At 43.8% G+C, this 20,310-nt stretch overlaps 1 protein-coding gene across 1 annotated transcript in view; it reads left to right on the top strand.

Moving 5' to 3' along the window:
* Positions 1-2,037: 2,037 nt before the first annotated feature.
* The window catches only part of SCML2 (Scm polycomb group protein like 2), a gene marked incomplete at its 5' end in the record, with an annotated part of 131,180 nt that continues 112,907 nt past the window's right edge, over positions 2,038-20,310 (top strand). The window contains one exon of the mRNA XM_084623146.1: positions 2,038-2,168. The remainder of the gene's footprint in view (positions 2,169-20,310) is intronic.

Here is a 20,310-nt window from a genome sequence, read left to right as displayed (position 1 = left end):
ATATTCAGTTGAACATACTAAATATAGAGAATACTTCCTTTATTTAATAAATCAGTTAGCAAAACATGTTCAGATAAACTTTTTGATACACATTTTTTCTTACATTTCCAGCACATTTGAGGTAATTTTATTTAATACAAAAATTAAATACTGTTTTTGTGCATTTTAATTTAATTTGAATTCTATCCACATGTAGCTTGATAAAAATGACAAGTAAGAAATTAATCATTCAGTAAATAAGAAATGCATCATTAACCATTTTCTAAAATAATAAAAAATAAGAATCTTAATAAATGTAAATTAAGCTATATGATTGCCTAAATAAATGTGTATGGATATATTGTATCCTCATAGTTAGCAGAAAGAAACACCAATATGTAGTAGAAAGGCTGAATGTAGCTGCAAATTAGCATGTTTTAACAGTTACCAACCATTGAGAATAAACCCTGAACTGGAGTCTATCTTTACCTGTGCCACAGAGTTCCTAGCTGACTCTAGGTAAGTCACTAAACCCAAACTTTTCAGAGGTTTCCACTAAATGTGTTATTTTCTGAGTACCCAACTAAAGACCTGGGTCTGATTTGCCTAAGTAGTGATCACTCAGAGCTGCAAATGAGGTCAATAGAAGCTGTGCTTTGAACATATGAAGTGCTATATAATGATAAGTACTCTGTAAAATCAGTTCCTTTGTGTCTCAAATTAGGCACCCAAAATTAGTGGAAACTTTTTATCTTAAATGCTCTGTGCCTCAGTTCCCCATCTGTAAAATGGGGATAATAATCCTCCCTCATCTCAAGTGTTATTGTATTTTGAAAATAAATTCATTAATGTTTGTGCAGCGTTTAGATACTATAGTGATTAGCATCATAGAAAAGTCAATGAGGAGGTTAATAATTCTGTTTTCACAACATGGTCTGAGTTGTGTGCAATAAATAAGGCATGTGTTTAACAATGAGAAAACAAAATATTGAATAGCTGTTCATTAAGTGAGCACTGACTATCCTTTGCACTAAATGAGCAAAGGTCCTGTGGAAAAAATAGTATGTGACCATTTAGTTGAAGACTTGGGTTGAACAAGAAGCCTTAATTCTGGTATTTACTAACTTTTGAGTGCTTGACTTTGCAATCATAATAATGGTCTTTTAACCTAGTTTTTGTGACATATTACACACTAATTTTTACACCCTCTAGAACTCTCTGTATAACTATATGTATGTATAAAGCAGGTATAGAATTGTGTGTGAGAATGAATATATGCTTATTTATATACTAGTATAATTGTCTGCCTCTGCACTTCTAGGTAGATGTGTATATGCTTGGGGATGTGTGTATACAGTATTTACATACACTCAACTGTAGGGGGCGGTTTAACATCCTCATGCTTCTTGGGTCTAAATAACCCACAGCACTGAGCCTCAGAGCCCAGGCCAACTGACTTGGGCTTGTGAGGCTCAGGCTTTGGGGCTAAAAATAGCAGTGTCGCTGCTCAGGGACCCAAGCCTCGGGCTGAGTCCTAGAGCCTGGGCTCGGAGCTGAAGGGCTACTTTGCCCTTTTATAGCCCTGCAGCTGAAATCCCAGGAGCCTGTCAGCTGACAGGGGCCCGACCTGGGGGTTTCATTGCCATAAGACGCGCTGGAAAGCTGGGTTTGTGGGATCCAGGCTTGTGGACTTGGCATGGCCAAGCCTGTGCTTGAGCATCCCTTCCAGACTGGGTTTCCAGTTGCTGGCTCCCAGCCCTGCTGGACTGAGGTCCAGACTGCAAAATGACAGGACTGCAAAATGACCCCAGTCACTGCGGGACTCAGGGGCTGACCCTCCCCGCAGGCTCCTAAGACCCCGGGCCTGCGTGACTCTGCGGGCCTGAGTCTGAGTGTGTGTGGACAGGAAAGCCTGAAGCAAACGTTGACGGGGGCGGGCTTGCACCCAGCGCCTGCGGCAGGCGCCTGCCCCCTCGCGCGGGCTCTGGTGGTGGGGAGGCGGCGGCGGCGGCAGCCCCCAGTGCGGCTGGCGGGCATGCGCGAGCGCCCCACTAACATGGCGGCGGCGGCGGCGGCGTGAATCCCGGCGGCGGGGGCTGCGCGCTACTTGACAGACCCACGAGCCGCTGGTGGCGCGCGGGGAAGCGGGCGGCTCCTCCGCCCCCCCCCCCGCTCCGGTCCCCAGCCCGGTGAGTGGCGGCGGCTTGGCGGCGCCCTGGGTTGCGGGGAGGAAGCGAGAGACACCCCAGAACTGGCCGGGGACGGGGACGGAAAAGCGGGGCAGCTGCCCCCTTGTTCCCCCGGCTCCTGGGCAGGGGCGGCGGCTGGGGGACGCGTGGGGCTGCGCCGCCTGCAGCGGTCGCCGGTGGAGACGGTGGGTCGGGCTGGGTCTTTTCTCTTCTCGGGCTCCACAGCCGCCTCCCGGCCTCTCCCCGCTGCCCCCCATCGCTGCCCCCCCCCCGGGCTCGGCGGCGCTTCTCGGGGCAGGTATTGGCGCTGGCCCGGCTGCGCCCCGCGCGCGTGTATGTGTGTGTGGGGGGGTCTGTCCCTGGTGTGTTGTGCGGGGAGTAGGTGCCCCCAGCCCGGGCAGGGGCTTTGCTGCTGCTGCTTCTTGCTCAGGGCATCGGTGCGCGCCCCCTCCCCCCCCGTCCTTGGAGGGAAAACGGGAGGCAGGGGGATGTGGGGCGCGGATGTCTGTAAATCGTCCCGAACAGTTGGGGGCAGGGCTCGAGGGGAGCCGAGGATCTCTTCCCGCTCCCTGCACCCTGGATCGTGCTCCTGCAGCCCCCTAGGGCTTGGGCGAAGCGGGAGCGGCATTGGCCAGCCCGAGCCCGCAGGCTTGAGGGGTAAAAGCTGCAGAGCCGGCTGGTGAGGAGGGACTGAAGTCCGGCGGGTGCGGAGGCTCCATCCCAGCCTCTTCCCTCCCAGCCCAAGTCCAGGGGCGAAGGGGGTAAAAGAGCAGCCGCGAGGAGGGGGATACGCTACCTACCCCCAGTTCAGTCAGCGGCCGCCCGCTAGCTCGCGGCTTTCCCGGGGCTTGAGCTCCCTGTCCCGCCTAGCCCTGCTCCTGGGGCCGCAGCCGCGAAGGCAGCGCTGCATCCTTGGCACTGCTCGTCGCACTCAGCCCAGCTTGAGGGCGGCAGGGGCAGAGCGGGAGGGTGCCCAAGCAGCCGCTGCTGCTCCCTTGGCTGGTGCCCCGTTATCTGTGCAGCTACCTGTCCCTGAGCCAGGGGATCAGCGCTGAGAAATGCCTGGAGCGTCTCCTCCCCGAGCCAAGCTGCTTGCTCTCTACCGTGCGCACAGCCCCGTTTGTTGCGGGGCCCCCAGGATCGCCTAGGTGCGGGTGTGCGCGTTTGACAGGAGCTGTGGCTAGGACACACCTCCCTGTGCTGGAGGGGGGTATTCTCCTCCTTCCGGGCAGCGGGGGCGCCTAAATGCACTTGCGGGGACCGCTGCTGCGCTCGATCTAGGGCAGGAGCTTCACCGAGCGGATGGGATCGGGCGCATTGGAGGAGCGGGTTCAACAGATCTGCACTTGCATCCTCTCATTAGTGAATTTATACCCTCGTCAGTAAGGCAGAGCTCCAGCGAAAGTGAACGGGAGTTTTGCCTGAGGAAGGGCTTGGCCTGAAATGGGGCGGTGGGAGGGGAGAGTGTTGCACGGAGCGGGCTCCTGCCGTAGCGCAGTCTTAGCCAGGCTGGCGGGTTCCTTCTCCAGCCGGAGAGAAGTGCCGGGCAGTAGGAATAAGGTTTCCTTGTTGCTCACTGTATGTGTGGTTAGCAAGAGACTAGTCAATGCCTCTCTGTTCAAGAAAAACCCATGATGGTCCTGAGAGCCGTAGATAACTGTGTTTTATGTTTTTCCCTTCTGAATGTGTATGGCAGTATGTTTATTTTTCAAATATCACAACTTAGAGCCAGTGAAAACCTGTCTAATTTTGTATGACCACGAAATGAAGTACTCGAATAATTTTTAAAATTTGTGTTTCTTGAACCTGTGTTCACCTGAAAATGTTAAAACGATAGCGAAAATGTCCAAAAAACAAAGAATAAAACCTCTAATCAAAACACCTTTACTAATGTGTTTGTTGCTTTTCAAAAATGGGTCATACTGTGATCATTTACTCAATAGATCACTGTTCAGACTGGCAGAATGCAGAGTATAAAGCTTTAGGGGTTGGGGATCACTCATACTACACTTGGAAAATATGCCATGTTAAAACATGCATAAAGTTCAGCTTAAAATTAATTTATGCCGTACATACAAGTGATTGCAGAGTGAGTTAGTATGGGTTTATTGTATAAGGGCTTGTTTTTCAGAGATAACTTTCTTTGGGGATATTGTATATGATTTTTGACAAAGAATGAAATATTCGGTTGCAAATTTCATAAAAAATAAATCCTTATCTGTCAGCCACTGTCTGTAGCCATTGGGGCAAATTGCAGAACAGATTGCAGTGGCATAGTAATTAAGTGGAACCTTATTTTATTAAAGCTAAATTTCATGCTCAGTTAAGCTTTAGGAATAAAAAAGCACTTTCATGTGTTTTTCTTTCCTAAATAGTTACTTATTGTAATTTAAAATATGTTAATACCTTTCTTCTTCCCACAGTCATTTAATTCTCCTCTTTCCGATTAATCAGCTATAAAGGACTGCAAAAATAATTAAACAGCTTTATAACCTAGGGATTATAACAAATAGGAGGAGTAATATTTTGTCTGGATACGTAAATATTTTGGTGAGGTAATAATTCATCTTAAAAATTATTTTAACCTCATTGTTAGCTCTTGGTAATCCTAAAATTAATCGAACAAATCTGATGATTAAGTGAAGAAAACCCTTATATTTTATAGCTTGATAATGGCTTTTCAAAACACACCTGAAATGCCAACATTTCTTCAATAATAATTTTAAGTACAATCTTAACTGAATGAGATCTTTAGTATTTTTTTTTCCTGTCAGATATTTCAGTTTTAAATTAATTTAGAGCTTCTCAAACTCTTTTATAGGATGGATCATATTTTAGTAGTTTGTCTCATGGACAACAACCCTACCATTTGTAATCACTTAAAGTCACTGTGGTAACTGGAGCAACCGCTTACATGGAAAAAGTAATGTTAGGAAAGCTTTAATGTCTTTCTACATGTTTTTAAAGCAGTTTAACAGCAGGAAATAAGTAGGAGAGCCAGCACCATGTGGGAAACCAGTACACTCTGGTCCACCAGCAAGTGCTCCACAGACCACCAGTAGCCTAGTAACCACTGAGTTATCTCTGCATTAGCAGTGCATTCTGAAAATATATTTGTACAATCAAATTATGTATTTATTAACAAGAAGAGCTAATTTTGTGAGTAGTGCTTAATATTTACTGTACTGTCAGGGTGATTTTACTTGAGTTAGTGTAAAGAAAAAATAAACTAAGAGTAGAAAAATTTTCTGAACTTTTTATTTTCAGCGTCTGATTAAATGAAAGCTTTGCAATAATGCAGACATGCTACAGTGGAGAAGAGTGTGATGTAACACCAAAGTTTATCCCTCTAAATATGAATATTGAAATGATTTTAAAACTAAAGGCCCTTTTAATAAAGTTTCAGGTGCACTGTTTGAATATGAGTCAGTGATATGACTCTTTAAAAGAAAATACTTGAAATTAATATTTCACTGTGAGGATTAGCTGACAGTGCTAGTACTCTTGTTACCTGCACGCTGTACGGCACTCACCTTTACCGTTTTGTGAGCTCAAGGCGTAACCCGGTAAATTTAGCCACCCCCCCTTCCAAACCTTCTGTGGGTTCTGTGGGGTCTTTTTACCAGTGAAAGATCCTTACACGGTAATATCCTTAACGTCTATTTATTAACAGTTACCAAAATCTTACACTCTTGCTATCTAGTTGCTATAAACAATACCTTCTGTCTAGCAAATTTGGTTTGCTGTATACATATATATACAGTAGTGCGTTTAAGAATAAATATTTTGCAGTAATTGTTTAAACTCTGCAAAAACATTTGTTCATTTTCTAGCAGATACTGTAAGTGGTGCAAGGATCTATTGTGGCTGCAAGAAGAAACTGAATAGATACCCAAAGCTTAGCTAAAGCTTTGATGTCTGGAATATTCTTCTATTTTAAAATCTGGTAATATGGTAAATGTTTATTGCACTTAGGAAAGTTGAGTGAAAGAGCAGCATCAGACTTCTCAAATATATCTATATTTTAACTTTTCTCATTACTTCTTTGAGCAGGCAGGTGTCCTTTACAGCTGCTGACTCCCTCACTGGATCCAGGTGCAATGTCCTGAGCAAAATAAATGGCAAACTGCTCCATGTTGCTGCTTAATCTCAAAGGAGTTGTTGATAGGTGGTGGTTCCAATACAAGTCCAAGAACATCCAGGCAACTACCTGAATTTAAATGGTGCTGAGAATTTATCTCAACCCTGTTCTTTTGTTTCAAGAGATGGTGACCCAGGCTTCCTTATGAATGGAGGATGTGAAAGATGCTGGATAAAAATCCATAGAGCCCCTGCTCTTTGCATGTGGGTCCCCAGATTCTATTAAGCATGTTCCATGTTTTTTTCTTCGGAATTGGGTTGTGGACCACCATTTCAGTGTGCGAGCTGGAAGTCCGGGAACCATTTCTAATTACAGTACTATTTATTGTGTGTGCGCCCAGGAATTTCAAAATCTATTTTATTTATTCAGATTTGGAAAAATATCTATTGGCACACAATGTATGTCCTGGCTGACTACCCCAGAAATGAAGACAGGCAATGTCATAATATAAAGGACTGTGCTGTTAGGCTTCCCTGAGACTTAAACACAAAGAAAATGGGTCAAGAGACTTTTGAGGTCTGGGATCTCCCAGCTCAAGTAAAGGACCAAGTGGACTTTAAAACTTAGAAAGTAAGTATATCATGCATCCGACGAAGTGGGTATTCACCCACGAAAGCTTAAGGTGCCACAGGACTCTTTGCCTCTTTTAAAGTGAGTATAGTTGTCTGTTAGTCTTGATAGGACAGTTTGTAAATTTGGAGCACATGCATCCTCTCTTAATAAAGAAAATGCAAAACAGTGCCCTAGAAACTTTACTCCCTAAAGTTGAGGACGGTCTGTTTTTTTAACACCTGATTTTTTTTTTTTTAACTTTAGACTTTGGTTTCATCACCTTTGCGATGATTTTATAGTCGGACTTGTGTTTAGTGTAACAGGAAATTCCAGGATCTTAGTTAAAATTCCAAGATGTTTTGGTAATAGTTACTTAAAATGGTGCTTGGTAAGTTTAAAAATAGAAATTGGCTGGCTTCTCTTAAGATCTCTCATGTAGGTGCTAAAATTTGCCATATTCTGATGGTCTCTTCATGTAGTGGTAAAAAGACATACAATATTTGTTGTGTGTTAGGGCAGTGTTTCTCAACAAGGGGCATGTGTACCCCTGGGGGTACACAGAGGACTTCCAGGGCGTACATTAACTCATCTAGATATTTGCCTAGTTTTACAATAGGCTACAGAAAGCAGTAGCAAAGTCAGTACAAACTAAAATTTCATACAGACAATGGCTTGCTTATACTGATTTATATGCTATACACTGAAAAGTAAGTACAATATTTATATTCTAATTGATTTACTTTTGAATTATATGGTAAAATGAGAAAGTAAGCGATTTTTCAATAATAGTGTGCTGTGACACTTTTGTATTTTTATGTCTGATTTTGTAAGCAAGTAGTCTTTCAGTGAGATGAAACTTGGGGGTATGCAAGACAAACCAGACTTCTGAAAGGGATACAGTAGTCTGGAAAGGTTGTGTGCCACTGTGCTGGGTGATAGAGTTTATTTCTTTACTGGGTGGCCATGTCTGGTCTTGGCAAGGCATAGTTCAGTTAAATTATATTGCATGTATATTTTGATGCGTAGTTGAGGGACACTTCCTTTATTTCTGACACACCCTATAAAAAGTATCATGACTAAGTTAATTTTTAACTTTGGCTTCTTCTTCGGGCATGTGTCTGTATGAATCCCACTGTAGGTGTGTGTGTGCCTTGTGCGTGAGGTCAGGTTTTTTTTGAACAGCATTGTCTGGGGGTGCACGTGTACCCTGTATCTCCTTGGGCTCCCGAGTGAGGGCATAGTGCGTAGAGTGGGTGAAATTTATTTCTCCCCTTGCAGTTCCTTCTTATTAACCATGATAGTGAGACAAAACCTGGCGAATGTCCAACCCACTGCCTTCTCTGATATTCAAAGGCCTATTCTCAACTAGTTCGGTGGGGATCTTCACCCTCCTTATCCCTTTAATTTCTTTAATTTGGATGTTCAAAAATAAAAAGCACCCTCAATAGAGGGGGGACAAGATGCTTCACGACAAACAGTATGGCAGACTCTAAACCTTCAAGGTTTGAAACCTTCCTGACCTGCGAGAGCTCATCCCCCTGGTCAATGGGCATAGCTGATGCCTGTTCTATCTGGGGGAGGGTCAGATCCTTAAGAAGTGTTCAATTTCTAAGTCCTCCTCAGGGATTCACAAATTGAGGGCCGGGCAGCTGAAACTGTACCTGCTTAAGCAATGTATGTGCATCATCTCAGACCTGGAGGAGATAATCACCTCCAAAGAACTGGAAGGGTCTTCTTCAGCATGTTCTTCTATGAGCAGACAGCACAGTCCAGCAGTGATGGAAAGGCAGGAGAGAATACACTGTAGAAATCAACACCATCATATTGGCACCAATCACTTTGGCACCAGCAGCCGGTACGCCGACACCATCAACCCCTTCAGTGCTGGTATTGATAGATTCAGCACTGGCTTCAGTGCTGGCACTTCTGGCACTGACAATGTCATCACTGGAACCAGCATCAGCACCCCAATGCAAGGGTAAATCGAAAGGCAATGCCAGCCAAAGTCCAGAAACTGCTCCAAACAACATGAAGCATTGTTCCAAAGAGGGGAACAAATCTCACTCTTCCAAGGACAAAGTGGCTAAGCTCTCTGGTAAGAGAATGGTGCCATGTAAGATGGCACTGTCATTGGCTGTGCTGATTATGGGACTAAGATGTGCCTTCATGCATCTCTGGAGATACTCTCCTGGTATGTCCAGTGGCACCAGTCACTGGAGCTGAGACATTATCACATAGCACTGCCATTTGTGGAGTTACTCATCATCGCTATTGCCAGACTTTGCCTTCTTCCTGGTATCAAGCAGGGATGTCTCTCCTCTACCTTTTTGAGAGTGACCCTAGAGACAGCACTGGAGATCACTCATGCAGGGCACCACTGCAAAGGAGGTGCAAGTAGCATTGGTCTAACGGTCACAAATGGGCCAGTGTCAATATAAGAGGCTGTCCTGGCTCGTCTGTGGACCATCGTTTCAAGCATCCACACCAGATTTCCCCCTCCTGTAAAGAGGTCTTCCAGGGGGTACGTCAACTCATCTAGATCTTTGCTAGTGTTTTTTATGCACCTGTTGTAAAATTAGGCAAAGTCAGTACAAACTAAAATTTCATACAGGCAATGATTTGTCTTACTGCTTTATATACTATATATGGAAATGTAATATTTATATTCCAATTAATTTTATAATTTATGGTAAAAACGAGAAAGTAAGCATTTTTTTTTTTTGGAAACAGTGTGCTGTGACACTTTTTTGTATTTTTATGTCTGATTTTGTAAGCAAGTTGTTTTTAAGTGAGGTGAAGCTTGGGGGTGTGCAACACAAATCCCTCCTGAAAGGGGTACAGTGGTCTGGAAAGGTTGAGAGCCACTGGTGTAGTCAGTGTGGATCCCACTGTAGGTGGGCATGTGCCTCGTGCACCTGCAACTATTCTTTTTTTTTTTTTTTAAATAGTAGCATCCATTGGGGCCACTCCTGTGCCTTGTGCCGCCTCCTCAGTTGCTATCCTCCATCAATACCCTAGAGGTTCAGAGGCCATGGACTCCAAAATCCAGGGATGAAGGACATGTTCTGGGATCTACACTGACTACTGTAACATCTCAAAGTACTTTATATTGATAATTATCCGGTCCCAGTGTGAATCTCAAGTGCTTCCTGTGTGCCAGTTTAATGGCTATATATAAGAACTCATCTTGCAGGTTAATAGCCATGAACCAGTTGAGCCTGCACACACGGGGTGCTGGAGGAAAGCACTATATTCTGGAATCTGAGACTATACATACAATTTGTTCAGTCCCCTCAGGTCTAGGATAGGACAGATCCCCCCTTTCTTCTTCGGGAAGGAGATACTGAAAGTAGAAGCCTCTTCTGTACTACTTAAGAACCCTTCCATGACTCCTAGCAGAAGCAATATGGCCACGTTTCCCCCCCCTCTCATGAGATGAGTCCCTGAAGGGTAACAGGGAAAGGGTTGAGTAGGGTGGAGAGCATGGAAGTGAATGGGATAGCCAGAGGCAACTATGTTCTACACACATTTGTCCGAAGCGATATTGGTCCACGTCCAATGGAATGAGACAAGGCAGCTCCTGAAGATGGCTGCTAGTTCCTGATAGGCTCTGATATGGTTGCTAACATTCCCATCAAATCTGCTGAGAAGGTGCCCATCAGACAAGTAGCACAATCGTTTCTGCAGTGGGTACTCTATCTGCCCCCAAAATAAGGACGAGACAGTTATCTCTTTTGGGCTTCCTGTATGGGGTTGGTGTATACATCCCCAGCAACCTCAGAGTGGTCCTTTATCCGTTGTGTATTGAAAAACTCCGTCCACTGAAATAGGAGGTCCTGGATGGCATCTTGGACTTCTCTTGGTATTCCAGATGCCAACAGTCAGTAGTCACGGCCATGACTATCAACCTTGTGGCCATATCTGTGTAGTCCATAGCTTCCTGGAGGCCTCTTCTGGCTTTTTTATTTATTTATTTTTTATGACCTCTAAGTTCCTCCCTAGTGCCCTGTGGTACTTTCGTCAAGAAGGGATCACCCTTTCCCATGTCAGTACATTATATTAGGTGAACAATGCCTAGCAGCTGCCACCCAGAGTTGTAGGCAAGACAAGTAATGCCCAGACAGGTCTAGCTTTTGGAGGTCCTTGTCCATGTGCCTTTCACAGATTTCAACGTTTCCTACACTGCTGCCTCTACTAATGATCCTGGATTTTGGTGACAATAGAAGTGCTCAAAGTTTTTCAGAGGCACCTAGCAGCACTCAGCCACCTGTTTAGATGTGGGCTGAATGGTGGCTGGGGTTTGCCAGAGCCTGTTGCTGTCTCTAATATGCCCTCGTTGAGAACCACTGAACTACATCATCTCGAAGCACCCCCTCCTCCCTTACCACACACGTGCAGTCTCTTGTTTGTTCTCTTGTTAGGTCACGTCTAAAATTCTAGATTGTAGGCTCCTGGGGGCTGTGATCTTGTGTGTTTGTTCTGTGAAGTATCTACCATTATTTATCTCACACTAAAAGATGTGGTAGGTGTTGCTTGTAACTATAGTAGGCACAACTTTCTCAGACACACTTTTTTTTTTCCCCCAAGGTGGTGTCCCTTTAACACATAGGCAGCTCTCCCCTTGTTTGTTGTCTTAAGCAAGTAAGGCATTGAAGGTAGAGGTCTTCACCAAACCACTTAGTTTAGTATCTGAACCTTCAGCTTCAAAATTTGACCAACAATTTGTAGTTAAAATGTGATATGGTAAGCAAAATGAGTCTCTTACTGGAGGGAATGGGCTTTGTTGCCAGGTATCTCAAATTGTTGCTGTTTTAAGGTAATAGATACCCTTCTTAGCTTGGACAAAGAGTAGGTTGAGACTCTTAGCAAACATTAGCTCATAGAGAATCTGAAACTTATAAAACCTACAAGAGAGTAGCACTATTTAAATTAGGTGCATGTATATAAACAAGAGTATGTTTGTTTAACTTGTCAGCAAGTTAAAGAAGTATGGGCTGGATGAATGCACTATAAGGTGGGTAGAAAGTTGGCTAGATTGTCGGGCTCAGCGGGTAGTGATCAATGGCTTCATGTCTAGTTGGCAGCCGGTGTCAAGTGGAGTGCCCCAGGGGTCGGTCCTGGGGCCGGTTTTGTTCAATATCTTCGATAAATGATCTGGAGGATGGTGTGGATTGCACTCTCAGCAAATTTGCGGATGATACTAAACTGGGAGGAGTGGTAGATACGCTGGAGGGCAGGGATAGGATACAGAGGGACCTAGACAAATTGGAGGATTGGGCCAAAAGAAATCTGATGAGGTTCAATAAGGATAAGTGCAGAGTCCTGCACTTAGGACGGAAGAACCCAATGCACAGCTACAGACTAGGGACCGAATGGCTAGGCAGCAGTTCTGCAGAAAAGGACCTAGGGGTGACAGTGGACGAGAAGCTGGATATGAGTCAGCAGTGTGCCCTTGTTGCCAAGAAGGCCAATGGCATTTTGGGATGTATAAGCAGGGGCATAGCGAGCAGATCGAGGGACGTGATCGTCCCCCTCTATTCGACATTGGTGAGGCCTCATCTGGAGTAGTGTGTCCAGTTTTGGGCCCCACACTACAAGAAGGATGTGGATAAATTGGAGAGAGTCCAGCGAAGGGCAACAAAAATGATTAGGGGTCTGGAACACATGACTTATGAGGCGAGGCTGAGGGACCTGGGATTGTTTAGTCTGCAGAAGAGAAGAATGAGGGGGGATTTGATAGCTGCTTTCAACTACCTGAGAGGTGGTTCCAGAGAGGATGGTTCTAGACTATTCTCAGTGGTAGAAGATGACAGGACAAGGAGTAATGGTCTCAAGTTGCAGTGGGGGAGGTTTAGGTTGGATATTAGGAAAAACTTTTTCACTAGGAGGGTGGTGAAACACTGGAATAGGTTACCTAGGGAGGTGGTAGAATCTCCTTCCTTAGAAGTTTTTAAGGTCAGGCTTGACAAAGCCCTGGCTGGGATGATTTCATTGGGGATTGGTCCTGCTTTGAGCAGGGGGTTGGACTAGATGACCTCCTGAGGTCCCTTCCAACCCTGATATTCTATGATTCTATGTACCATTATTTAAGCACCTGGATTCTATCATGGTCAAATATAGGAAAACCTGATGGAACAGATGTTGCTTTTTAAAGCCCATGTAAAAGAAAAGTTTGATATGTAAGTACATTTTGTGTGAGAAAGAAGTGAAGGGCTTTCAGTGCCATCCGTAGTTGAGTCAGAGTTACCAGTGGCACCACCATGAAGTTGGAACTGAATAATTAGGAGTCAAAATTGTGTGGAAAGGACAGATAATGGTGAGAGGGGGTTATACTGGTGGTGATAAATGAAAATGATAAATAGCTATGTGTGTAGGTGTGGGAGGGAAGAGATCAGGAAAATTAGTCTGCTGGTACCAAGCAATATTTTCTTCTCATTGTAGAAAAATGTTAACCATCTGGATTTGTGAATACATTTTCTACTGTGTTCAGCTACAATAAATTTTGTGGAAAAAACTGACCGTTTTTAAAGGAAGACCCTTCTGAAATGCTTTGATTTAACTGGAAAACTTATAGTCTGTTTTTTCCACCATATGAAATGGGATGGAAAAGGTGCTTTTTCAGGGTAAATAATGCAGCTGGGCAAATACTGCAGCAAAGTATTTGCAAAAATTCTGATATTTTTGGTGACCTCTTCTTGTTTGTTTGTTTGTTTGTTTTTATCCACAAGAATGTTTGCAGAAAACGGAGTGTTTTGTGGAGTTTTCACACAAATATATCTTTGTTAATATTAGCACTGGAAATGGTCTTGCTGGCTTTTGAAAGTTGAGATTTGGAAGCCAATTGAAGGGGGAGGGAAGTTGTTTTTTTGAAGAGGGGCAAGAGTTAGCAGGTGGGGGATGGTATGCAACCACCACCATTGGGGGTGGTAGACTTGTATCTCTAATCAGGCACAGGAATGTGTGTGAGCCTGGAGTTCAGCTGTGTACTTAGGAAGGGAATAATCTATCTGGGACCTACTTCCTTCAGAAGCATCTTTTATGACAGTAAGGAAAAGCTTGTGTCCTGTCCTGAGGGGACTCCAGCCTCCCATGTGCAGTTGACTTCGCTGGTCCTCCTGTGTAGGTGAGGATGAGCTGCACCAGTAAGTAGTTCTGGTGAGGGAGGATCTGTGTACTGCCTTTGTCAGCATCTTGTAGGTGGTGGCAGTTGGATAGTGCTGGCTTTTTAAATTGCCAGTGAGAGAGACACCTTTAAATGCAGAGAGAGGATGCTCACGGAATGTGTGCCTGCTAGCACTGTGGGTGCAGGTAGCATGGCATCTATTTAATCCAGTGTGAGACTGCCACATAGGAGGAGTCTGTAGCTGGCTTTGAGGAAACGGTGGGCCTGCAACTTCTGCCATTTGCTGCTGTGCTGGATCCTGCTGATCTTGCTAAGCTTCCTCTTGCTGCTGCAGGGGCCTGTACTGTGACTGACTCTGTGCCAGTAGGTTCCAGGACTGTCAGTTTTGCCCATGCTCCAACAAAAAAAAATAAAGTAATATATTTGGTATTATGTTTGTGTTAAGAGGCTAACAAAATTAAAGCTTTATTATTGTTTCAGTAAGTACTCGAGTTTAGTGTTTACTAAATTTATCCCCAAGTTGTTCGGATACAAAAATTATTTTAGGGGAAGGGAAGTGTTGTACTCCCCCCTTCCTTCCTCCCCCGCCCCCCCCCCAATGTATTTAAACATCCAGCTTATGGGCACAGGGAGAGTGTCACTATTTACTACACACAATTTTTGGGGTGCACAGAATCTTTAAGATATTTTGGAGTTAAGCACAGTAGCTGTAAAATGATCAGCAGTGATATAGTTAACAATACTGACAATGAAATTGTCATCTTTCATTTCGGAATTAACCTTGGGTCAGTCAGAACCTTTCTGAACTATCAATTAAAGCTGTCATCAGTTACTCTGTTCTTGGAAGACTTTCTTCACAACCATGAGGGTTAAAACCCTTTTGAAAAATTTAAAAAAAAAATACCATCAATTCTGGCTCACAGCTCTGTGGCAAGGGGTGGATTTCACAGCTCCAGAATAACAGTGCTCTGTCCATAGACCCTCTGTGATCCTAGCTTCCAGAATCCTGGAGCTTAGAGGTATTGCTGATTGGACCAGGGCAGAGTACCGTAGATAATTATATAAGGACTTCCCCTCTAGCTTCTCTAAGTGCTGCTTTTACGTTGTTGGTGCTGCTGGTTGCTTTGGTAGAGAAGTGCAAACAGCTCTATAGGGATCTCTAGCATCCCATTCCATACTAGTGTCTGGGCAGCTCTTACTACACTTGTAATAGGAATTCCCTTCCCGCTCTCTCTCCCCCCCCCCACCTGTTTTATTTGTACTATGCTCAAAAGTATGCTAGGTGCCTCACTGAACAAATAATATGCTTCCTGCCATGGCAAGTGAGGGTTAGTTAAAGTCAGAGGGGCTAGGGTGGGATTCAACAGGGCTTATAAATTGTGATGTGGAGATGTTAGGCCCATGCAAATTTCTTAGCAAGTAAAGATTTTTCTTAAAGTTTAATATTCTAATTAGTTTTTGTTGCAGAAATGAGTCTTTGGCAGGGTTTTGAATGAAACTAGGGTAGTGGCCTGATGAATATGTTCTAAGAAAGTGTTCCAGGTTTGTATGGGGACATGGAAAACAACACAGATGTTTAAGATGGTAAATTTGCCAAATTGTGTGAGTGGTTTTTCCAGCACTTACATAATGTAAATATACAGTATTAAAATTCAGCTTACAATTTTCAGCCAATCTGTCTTTGAATTTCATATCTAGTTTAAAAATGCTTCAGGACATTTTTTGAGCTGTTGGAGTATGAACAAAAATATTCAAATAAATCTGTTAGTCTCTAAGGTGCCACAGGTACTCTTTTTTTTTTTTTTTTTTTTTTTTTGCTGATACAGACTAACATGGCTACCACTCTGAAACCAAAACTATTCAAAATCTCCTCTTTTGTGAGCAGACTGCATTGAAGATTTTGGTTTTAAAAATGTTAATAGGCTTGGGTCCAGCTTTCTTAAAAATCTGGTGGCTCCTTACATACTATTTCATCATTCTAGGTTGGAAGATTTAGAATTTTGAGAACCTGAAAACATGATGGGAGAACTGTTTGTATTTTGCATCTGCAGCCCTAAGAAGGGTGGCATACCTTCTCTCTTGAAAGGATTGCTGATTTAGCTAATTTTGAATCTAGTTTCATATTTTATTTCAGAATGCTTTTGGCACAAGTAAATTAGTCTTTGTTTCCTCTGTTTGAACAGTGAAACTACATTGGTCAGTTTCACATCTTGGCTCTCATACAGTAACAAAATATGGTTTTGTTTTAAATTTCACAACAGTGAAGAGAAGTTACACTCCCTGTAACTTAAAAATTACAATTTTTAATTGAAAAATTAAAATTTTCAATTTTATGTAATTGAATGTAATTCATTCATTTTCAAACATTCATACATTTTCAAAATGTAATTGAAAATTTTTATTTTTCTGTTCTTCTTGTGACAACTCTTCAGCCTAAAGTATGTTCAAGTAATATTTTAAACACAGTCTCTTGATGGATACTGAAATTTACTTCTTTGTATTGAATGGATTATTATGAAAGAGATTTGTGAAGGATCAGACAGTTTGATTTGATTGTAATGACATATTGCCTTTTGTCTAAAAACTCAAAACTTTGCAGTATAATACTGTTTGTAGATAGTCAAAAGTTCATTGCTTTATATTTATGCTAATTATATGTTTCATGTTGTGCTGTAAAGTTTCCCATAATCCTATTGACAGTACATAGAAACTTGCTTAGTGATCTTTATAACAGATAATACAAAGGATTATTTTTGTTAAATAATCAATATATTTCCAACTCAGGAAGGAAATATTTTGATAAAGCTAGTTTCGGTGTTTACCATCTAGCTGTAAGATTTATTATATTTGCTCTTTTACTGGCACAAGTCTGTCAAGACAAGTATTAAAAATCTGTCTCAGCATTTTTTATGAACTAGAAGTTTTTCTGTGCTAACGGTTTATCAGCTTTGCTGTATAAAAAGATGAAAATTGAATTTCTGCTTCTTGAAAGCCTGCCTTTCTTAAACGTATGGACGAAAATGGATTCTACCTTAGACCTAATTTCCTATTAAAAATACCTGTATATGCTTTTTATTTACAAAGGAGGGAAAACTACTTTTTAATGATACATTGTAATATTAATGTCAGTAACACAGGTAGATAGTTTTAATTTTATAATGTAAAATCTGGTATTTTTTTCATGTCTCTCTCTTCCACCAGTACCTTAATTCTGTTGTTCAGTAGGTCCCAACTGCTGTCACTAGGATTATTGAACATCTGCATTGCAGAAATAAGCATGCACACTGTACTTCCTTTTGGGAAAAAAAGTAAACCTATTTTGATCCCAGAATGGAAAATAGCAAAGGTGTTTGTGAAGTATTTAATACCATATAGTAGGCTTGGAATGATTAGGTGGTTGGTTGGTTTTTTTGTTTTTTGTTTTTGTTTTTTTGTAAATGTCGGTTCCCCACATGCGTGGCCCTCTATGAAAAAATATTTCCATTGATAATTGAAATTTACAGATTGATGAGTTAAGAAAAATGCTGCTTGAGAACTTATTAGAGTTGAAGGATATTTACTTGACTGGATGTTGACCTCCCTCCCATAATTTTTCACAATTATAAAAATCAGGGGTGGATGGGGAATGCTTAAAAATAAGCATTGATGCTAGCTGTTAAAATTATATGTAAAATAGAATTCTGCCAAGCCTACATATAAATAACTTGCTGTAAATTTCGCTGTACCTTCTCTTATCTCTCTCTTCTTTTCCAACCTTCAAGACTGTTGTCAAAACAGCCTCAGACCTTTTTCTTAATTCTTTTTTAAAAAGAGAGATGGGTAGGTGCTTATTATATTTAAGAAAATAATTTTTCATTTTTCAAAATACTTTGAAGGGACCCCATTAATTTAGAAGTCACCCTTCTGTCTGGAAATAGTGTACCCGTGTCTGCATTAAGGTAGCACTAAGTCTGAATCAGGATTGTGACCTCATTATACTCTGCACAGCTCAGCACAGAGTAGGACAGTCCCTGCCATGAAGAGTTCTGCCTAATTTAAATCAGGATGCAATAGTGGGTATGACAAACAGGACTGGGGAGGAGGGAAACGAGAAGAAGGTTAATATAGATCAGCTATGTACAGAGCTGGATAGTTTGAATTTATATATAATGTTATGAGACTAGTAATAAATGGATGATAGTGTTGCAAAGGTATATTCTCTAGTTCAAACAGGAATTAATTCAGGGGAGCCCTATGGCCTGTGGTATATGGGAGGTCAGACTAGATGATGACAATGGTTCTTCTTCGAGTGATTGTTCATGTCCATTCCAAGCAGGTGTGTTTCGGCACTGGCTCTCCAGGTGATGGCACTGGTGGAAGCCTCAGCTCCGTCCCTACCGACCCCGATGGTCTTGGTCCTGCCGGATTAAACTGCCCCAGCACCGGCTGCGGTGCAGAATTCTTCATCGGTACTGGCTCCACAGCCCGCGTGCCGAAGGCAGTGAACTGGGCCCACCTCTTGTTCTCTCTTCCTCCTCCTCACCTGATGAAGCAGTCGCGGGGACTTAGACGGCCCCAGCTTTGGAGGACAACCGGGTTCTTCAACAGCTTTTGAGGCGGGTCGCCCGAAGCCTGGGGATTCAAGCAGAGGAGGTGGAAGTGGATTTAGACCCTGTCGTAGACTTCCTGGCTCCTTCTGGCCTGTCCGGGGTTGTACTGCCATTTATCAAGTCGATAACCGAAACATCTAAGAACTTGTGGCAAACTCCTGCTTCTCTGGCCGAGCACCACTACTTTGTTCCCTCTAGAGCAGTGCTACTCAAAGTGGTGGTCCGCGGACTGGTGCCGGTCTGCGAGCCTTCGGCTGCCGGTCTGCGCGCACATTGGAAAAAAAAATTGCCGGTTCCTCACATCCAATAGCTTGAGAAGCACTGCTCTGGAGGGTATGAACATCTTTACACCCACCCTCCTCTGGACTCTTTGGTGGTCAACGTGGCCAATCAGAGAGAACGTCAAGGGTTTCAAGGATCCACCCCTAAAAACAGGGATGCCAAGAAACTGGACCTGTTTGGCCGGAAGGTCTACTCAACAGGAGGCCTGCAACTTCATATAGCCAACCAGCATACCATAGTAAGCCGCTACGGGCATAACACCTGCTCGTCCATGGCTAAGTTTACAGAACTTCTGCCCCAGGAAGCTCGGGGGGAGTTCTCTGTGCCGTGGAGGAGGGGAAACTGGTCTCTAGAGCGTCTTTGCAAGCGGCCTCGGACGCGGCGGATGCGGCCTCTCGCATTTTGGCCACAGGGGTAGTTATGAGGAGAGGCTCCTGACTACAGGTCTCTGGTCTTCCCCACGAGGTCCAGCAGACCATTCAAGACCTTCCCTTGAAAGTGTAGCTCTCTTCTTCGAGAAGACGGATAAGAGACTTCACAGCTTGAAGGACTTGAAGGCAACCCTTCGTTCGCTGGGGCTTCACACGCCTGCTACCCAGCACAGACGTTTTAGGCCTCAATCTGCCCTTCATCCTTACCAACTCCAAAACCATTAGGACGTTCCGCGTAGGTGGAACAAGAGCATTTGGAGGAGGCAACGCCCTCCCTCTGGACAAAGCTTGAGCCAGCCCAGGGCCACACCGGGCTCTAGACCACCCTTCTGAGGGTACGGTCGAGGACAGCTTGCCAGTATGACCTTTGGATCCTTCCCATCTTACTTTCTCGTCCTGTTTATCCCCTTTCTGCTGTGCCTGGTCTCAAATTACTTCAGACCGGTGGGTGCTCCGCATGGTAGAGAGGGGATATTCCATTCAATTCTGTACCCTCCTGCCCCCTCAACCCCTTTCCCTGTCCCTCTTCAGGGACCCCTCTCAAGAGCAACTTCTAATTCGAGGTGCAGTCCCTCCTCTCGGTAGGGGCAGTGGAGGAGGTTCCTCAGGAGATAAGGGGTTTCTACTCCTGGTATTTCCTCATACCGAAGGCCAAGGCGGGCCTCAGACCCATACTGGACCTGCGACAGCTCAACAAATACGTAAAGAAACTCAAGTTTCGCATGGTCTCGGTAACCTCCATTATCCCCTCACTGGATCCAGGAGACTGGTACGCCGCCCTCGACTTGAAGGACGTGTCTTTTCATATTGCAAAAGTCCCACATCACAGACGCTACCTCAGGTTCGTGGTGAACAGAGGCCACTACCAGTTTGCCGTTCTCCCGTTCAGACTGTCAACTTCCCCCTGAGTAGCCACAAAATGCATGGCAGTCGTCGCAGCGTTCCTGCGCAAGCACCAGATACAGGTCTTTCCATACCTGGATGACTGGCTGATCAAAGGTCGCTCGAGAGCCCAGGTGGAGGC

This window comes from Lepidochelys olivacea (assembly GCF_965140295.1).
Source record: "Lepidochelys olivacea isolate rLepOli2 genome assembly, chromosome: 1".
In the NCBI taxonomy this organism is placed as follows: Eukaryota; Metazoa; Chordata; order Testudines; family Cheloniidae; genus Lepidochelys; species Lepidochelys olivacea.
This window is presented reverse-complemented; position numbering and strand designations above follow the sequence as displayed.